Source organism: Cricetulus griseus, chromosome 4 (assembly GCF_003668045.3).
Source record: "Cricetulus griseus strain 17A/GY chromosome 4, alternate assembly CriGri-PICRH-1.0, whole genome shotgun sequence".
Lineage (NCBI taxonomy): Eukaryota > Metazoa > Chordata > Mammalia > Rodentia > Cricetidae > Cricetulus > Cricetulus griseus.
In genome coordinates this window covers 28,496,276-28,503,391 of record NC_048597.1, presented here as the reverse complement: position 1 = coordinate 28,503,391, position 7,116 = coordinate 28,496,276, and the positions used below count along the sequence as shown (strand labels likewise).

The 7,116-nt window shown below is 37.7% G+C and overlaps 1 pseudogene; it reads right to left on the bottom strand.

Annotated features, from left to right (window-relative positions):
* Window positions 1-281: 281 nt before the first annotated feature.
* LOC100770408 lies at window positions 282-1,500 on the bottom strand (annotated as a pseudogene).
* Window positions 1,501-7,116: the final 5,616 nt, after the last annotated feature.

Genomic DNA, 7,116 nt, shown 5'->3' with positions numbered 1-7,116 from the left:
TTTGGGAGAAAGAAGAGATGTGCTCTAGGTATAAATTGATAAAAGTAGATCTTTTGTGTTTTAGAAACCCTTGACTCTTGTCTGAACATCCCAAACTGTACAAATGAATCTTCCATTGTAATTGAGAAATGGCTGGTGGTAAGAAGGAAAATGTGATTTTTTTGTTGTTGTTATTGCAACATCAGTTATCTATGCTTTTTTCTTTTTTGTAATTTTTTTTATTTACTACGTTTTTTTTTTTTTTGGCAGGACTCTGAGTTTCATTCAATGGGTCTCTGGTACTAGAAGAAGGTGTTAGGCCTCTTGGTGGTGAAGGGTGGATTGTGCTGGTGTGGCAACACACCGTGGGGCAGTGGAAATTTGATCTGGAGTCATGGAACTGCTTCACAGCCAGCCTTCGGCACTTGCCTACTGCAATCTCTTCCACCTTCATGACCTGGATGGAGTGAGCACGGGCACGGTGCCTGGCACCCATGTCTCGATAGCACTGTGTGACAGCGCCAGCAGTGGTCAGGTCCCGGGTACTCTCTATACATGTTGTGCCTGCCACTTAGAGAGTCATAGAGCAGCCAGATGCCGAAGTTCTTCACACGAAGCGGTGATTTCTCAAACACCTGTCCGCAATACACTATCTCCTTGGATGACTTCTTCATCTTCAGCTGAGACACAAAATACCAGAATCGCGACTTGGCCACCACATGGTCAGGCGCGAAGATGCGCATTCTGTATAGTGGTGGTGTGTGCCACTTTGGAGGAGGGCAAGCAGCGCCCCACCACCTTGTACTCCCGAAGCGTGCCTGAGGCCTTCCTGGTGGTCTGTTCTCGTTCGCTGCTAGCCACAAAAAGGATTTTTCCTACTTTTTATTTTGAATTTTTATTCATTTTACATACCAACCGCAGTTCCCCCACCCCCACAGCCCATAACCCTATCTATCAATTCTTCAGAAAGGGTAAGGCCTCCCATGGGGAGGCAGGACCAAGCCCCCTACCGGCTGTAGTAGCATGAATAATAAAAACTCAGAGACAGATATTGGGGTTCAAACTGAAGATCAGAGAAGCAAAGCAACCAAGCTACCTGAGAGTTCTTACTTCTACCAGGGCTAGAGGGATCCTGACTCAACCGGGCTGGAGACCAATCGCCAGAATATGAGACCCTGCTCCTATCTTGTATACCCTTCTAGTGCTGGGATTAAAGCCATGAGCTCTGTTCCTCTTTTAGACCGATTCACTCTCAAGTAGCTCTCTGTAGCCTTAAACTAACAGAGATCCATCTGCCTCTGTCTCCTGAGCCCCGGGATTATGCACTGTCACTGCCCAGTTTCTACAGCTGTAGCTAGCTTTGCATTCTGATCTTCAGTGGCTTTATTAGGTTATAAACAATATATCACCACACCCTAAATTGAGGCTCCGCAAGGGAACAGGTTCTAAAAAGCCAGCTGATGTACTGGGGATAGATGCTGGTCCCACTAAGAGGGTCCCAGAAACAACTGTCACCCCCATGCAGATGGTCTAGTTTGGTCCCATGCAAGCCCCACACTGTTGGTCTGTAGTCTGTGAGCTCCCAGTAGCTTGGTCAGCTGTCTCTGACAAGCACCAGGCCGAGCTATGAAAGTCCAGTTAAAGACAGGGAGGAGGGATTATATGAGTTAGCTATACATTTATTATATGATTTATCTATACATTTATGATATGACTTATCCATACATTTATGAATATACCTTCTTGTGTTTTCACTATAATAATAGTAATTATAGGTGCTAAATTTTCCTAAGTGCTTACTTTGAAGAAGTACTATGCTAGGGATTCAAAGTTAATTATCTTATTTAATTTTTATAAAAATCTTGAAGCATAAATATTCTTATTCCTCCAATTTTACAAAAAGGACACTTGAGGTTAATATAAGTCAGTAGGGGATATGGAAGGGTACGCAAAACTGATTCTCCCAGACACATTTATGTGGCATGTTTCTAAAATAATTTAGCAACAGACTTCCTGCCTTGAAAATTTATGAGATTAGATATAATCTTTGACAATCCACTCAATTCACATTCTTTGCTTTGCAGTGTTTCCCCCTTATTGGAAGGACATCTCACAATTCTATTTTAATGACTTGTAAAGTCTATAGCCATATCATTTCAGTGTTACTGTACCCTAGGCAACTTAATTTCAGTGGCTTTTACCTTCAAATGTGATATCTCTGGTTAAATTTTCCCTCAACTTGTTTGCTTTGAAAACTCCAGGAGAACTGGAAGGCTAGTCAAAGGCAAACCCACATAAATGTGTTTATTTTTCTCCTTGTCTCTGATCACGTCCTCCACACCTCCCCTCTTCTCTCCTTTTGTGTCTCCTCTGAGGTTTCTGCAACATTTATGACTGCACATGAATATGTTTTGTACCTGAGCTGTCTAAGACAGGCCTGGATTTTAGGTACCAATGGATAAATGACAATTTTTTATGTTAAATTTATTCCTAATAGTAGAGTAACCCAGTTATTTCTGAATTTTTGTCATGTCTCCATTGTCCTTCACCCCTCAAATCCCCTTTCTCTATTTAACACATATTTTGGCATTTTTGTCTTTTTGTTGGTGAAATCTTTTAAAACATTGTTTTATTTTGAAAAGAAGTTCATCTTTTTCTTTTAAATTTTTATTTTATTTTGTACTCTCTGTATACGTGGGAAGCAGAAGTTAGAAGGTCAGTTCTTTTCCACTAAACTTACAAGCAGCTGTGAACTACACTGTTTACAGACTAACAGGTTTCCACATTAATTTCATACACAGAAATTTTAGTAGTCATTTGACTGAAATCATGACATAATCAAGATGAAAGCTTGCCTATTACTCTCCCAATTCCTTCCTATTATTTTGCATTGCACCAACCCTTTTGCCCTTGACTCAGAATGCAATTTAGCTCTTATCCTCACTATGATTTGCAACTTTTAGAATTCATAAATAATTTCATACTATATGGAATTCTGATACCAACTTCTTGAACTAGAAAGGAAAATTAACCTTAACTGGCCTTAACTCTCATTTTAGATTTTTGTCTTATGTCTTATATGCTCACTTGCCTTCTATTTCAAACAGAAAAGATTTCAGTAGAGTCAATAGGAAGTGAATTGTTAAAGTTCAGGATGTACATTCTGAAATTATGTACACATAACAAAAAAAATCCTGTCCAGGTTTTTTTTCTCTCTCTCAGATAACAAGCTGGAGTTATCTGAGAGAGGAATCACAATTGAGCAAATGTCTTCATATGATAGGCTGGTAGGCATTCCCTGGGGTATGTGTGTGTGCAACTTCTTGATTAATGATTGATGTGGGAAGCCTATCCCACTGAAGGAGTTGCCAGCCCTGAGTGGGTGATCTAGGAAAGCAGGTTGTGCAAGCTAGTCAGCAACATCCCCCCATGGTTTTTACTTCTGTTCTGGTCTTGAGTTCCTGTTCTGACTTCCCACCGAGTTGAAGTATGATCTGAGAGTTAGAGATAGATACAATCCCTTTCCTCCTTAACTTGTTTTTGTCATAGTGTTTTATTACAGCCATAGGCTCCCATACTAAGACAAATCTTGTAATAAGTATTTACATGATTAGTTGTAAGAAAGCATGATAGTTTCAGCATAGAGGTTAAACAAAGCTTGCTCATCTAATAAAGAGTACTCACAAATTCACGTATTGGCTAGGCTCTATAAGAAATGAGTAATTACTATTATGAAAACAGTGGTGATAAGTTACAATATATTGTAATTATGCCTGGAAAGATCTATGTCTTAAACAAAAAGGTTAAAAATCTTGAGAAACTGGCATATTTGTTTCATGAGCAATTCTACATATACTAGAATGTTTTTCATATACTGCTGTAGAAAATGTAGTTAAAGATGCCACTCCAAGTTATATGTGTGTGTTTGTGTGAATGGGATGAGAATGACACTTCATATCTTTTTATACATCAGAGTTAGAACTGAATTGTTGCCAGGCAGTGGTGGCACACACCTCTAATCCCAACACTCGGGAGGAAGAGGCTGAAGGATCTCTGTGAGTTCCAGATCAGCCTGGTCTACACAGTGAGTTTTAAGACACAGAGAAACCTGTCTTGAAAAACCAAACCAAAGCAAAGCAAAGCAAAGCAAAGCAAACCAAACCAAACAAAACAAAACCAAAGCCCCAAAATGAATTGTCATACATCTTTGTCAAAATCAGAGAGGGAATTATATTGTACAAATGAAAGAGTAATGGAGGCATTAAATTCTTGGGTTCAATTAAGAATCTATATTAAGAATCTATAAAAATTTTGTTGTGATAAATCAAGTTTCAATTCCATTTCCATAATTTCAGTTACACTGCAGATGTCACCACTTGTGATTTAAAGCAATGATATAACTAATAAAAAATTACATTGTGAAACCTACAAGTTATCAGAAACAGATTCATAATATAAAGTATTTTAAAAGTTTATGATTTATGACATTTGAATCTTTAAAGAGCACAACAAAAATTTAATTCTTTCTATTTAAAATACTTATAGCTATATATCTACATTTGTATATGGGTAACAGTTATTTTGGAATGTTAATTGAATTATGTATTTCAAAGCTGAGGAGAGTCCCACACTTCACTGTGTTTGAGAGCACTCAGAAATGAATATGGCTTTTCCTAAGTCCAGCCTAACATCTAAGCAGTAGGCTTTTAATAAAACTCCAATTCAAGCAAAGGTCTAGGGGAAAGACACAAATCCAGCAGCAATAGACAACTAGCTCTTAATGTTTAGCAATTGTGATACATAGTTTCCTTGTCATTAAAAAAAATTCAGCTTCCCTCCCTCCCTCCCTCCCTCCCTCCCTCCCTCCCTCCCTCCCTCCCTCCCTCCCTCCCTCCTTCCTCCTCCTCCTTCCCTCCCTCCCTCCCTCCCTCCCTCCTTCCATCTGTCCCTTCCTCCTGTGTGTGTTTGTGTGTGTGTCTCAGCAGAGGCACCTAAAACTTTAAAACACAAAACAAAGTGAGCAGCTGACCAGTAAGTCTGAAAACACAGGCTTAAGGGCATGATTAAAGACATACGTCTTCTGTCACGTGCTACACTTAGAATTGATATAACACTATAAGGAGAAAGAAGCGTGATTTAGTTGAGAACAATGAAATTAATCTATCACTTTTCTGGTGGAAATCATCATCATGAATATTTCTTGTACATCTACATATCTCACACATAGGTCACATGATTTATCATCCATTTCCCAGATCTTTCAGGGTCCTTCTGGGACTCTTGCTTAGGACACTTGAAGCTGGGACAAGATCCTTAAGCACTATGTACTCTTCTTCAAGGTGATTTGACAGTTAATGATCTGGGTCATGAGTGTTCTAAATTTGCACACTGGACTCATTCCATGATTCAATTTAATATTCCAAAGCCAAACCTCTGCTCTAGGAAGTCCAATTTTATTATCATTCACAAAGTAATTCTCCTTCTGTCTACCTCATAGCCTACCCCCTACATTCTCAGTCTATTCAAACCCAAGCTATTTCTCAAAACCCAGTTCACTTCTATTCTTCAATAAAGTCAATATCAATAACTCAAGTCTATGTTCACTTCCTACTGAGAGCGTTTTTGAAAATCTTAAGTGCTGTTATTGAAACTCAGAGAAAAATGAAAAACTATTATTTATATCCTGAAACAAGGTGAGGATTATCAGTATGAAAGAAAAGAATAAAAATTGCTTCTCACCTGCTTCTTCATTTCCTCTCCTGCCCCTGAGAGAAAGCAAGACATTTCCCAATTTTAGTGATTGTCTGCCCTGTGCAAGCCTGATTCACACACATGACTTCATCCTCAGTGAACCATATAGCACAGACATAGTTAAGAATTTGTGCTATGGAGTCAGTTCTGTCTCTGCTTTTATTATCTGGGGATTTGGATATTACTTAGGGTTTCAATTTCAGGAAGCTTACTGGTAGTGGGAAGAGCAGTGATGCATTCCTTATGTCCCATATCAAGGCAATATCATATAAGAATATGACACAACTGGAAGGCATAACACATTTTAATAATTTAATAACTATTATCTTTTATATTTAAAATTAACATTTTAAACTATTTGCCATGTAATAAAAAATCCTCTGTTAAGAGTTTTTGGTGTGGTTTTCTAGCACCATGCTTAATGGGCATCCAACCAATGTTTAGTAAATGGACAGGAAAAACAAGAGGAATGAGAACATGCATTGTCTATGATCAGGCAAGATAACTCAGTGACCTCATCCCATGTGGAAGGTAACACTGGCCTATATACTATTATGAACAACAAAACACTATCACCATCCCATTTTCTTCATCCATTCACTCATCTATAGATATTTAGGTTGCTTCTACCCCTTGGCTATTCTAAGGAATATTGTAACAATTATCTGTATTCCAATATCTGTTCAAGATCATGCTTTCAATCTGGGAGTTATATTACTGGATTATCATATTTTGAATTCGGAGGAATAGTCATCATTTCTCCGTGGCTACTGCATTCTTCATATGTCTATTACCACTGCACATGTTTCCAATCCTCAATATCCTTGTCAATGCTTGCTGTTTTGTGCACTATTCAAAATGATGGTCATCATAATGAGTGTGTGTGAGGTAATGTTTCATTATGTTTTGATTTGTACTTCCTGGATGATTAATGACTTGATCATATTTTAATACCCCAATTGAGTATTCATATATACTGTTTGATAGAAAAGGTCTACTCAGGTTATGTTTTGTGATTGAGTCATGAGCCTTTTTATATCGTTATTATTATTAGATATATAACCCCTTATTAGATATATGGTTTGAAAATATTATTTCCCACTTTGTAGATTTCCCTTACATCTGCAATTTCATTTATTTATTAATGAAAAATTAAAGTTTGATGATTTAGATTTGGTATTTATTACCTGCACTTTTGGGGTCATATCCAAAAATTAATTGCCTAAACCAACGTTGAGGAAATTGTCTTCTAGTTGTATAATTTCTGTCATAAATTATGACCTCCAATATACCTTGGGTTTACTTTTGAATGTGCTGTGTCTGATTTCCTTTTTCACATAGATGTTCTTTGTTAAGTAGATAACCTTTCCCATAATATCTAGTTTT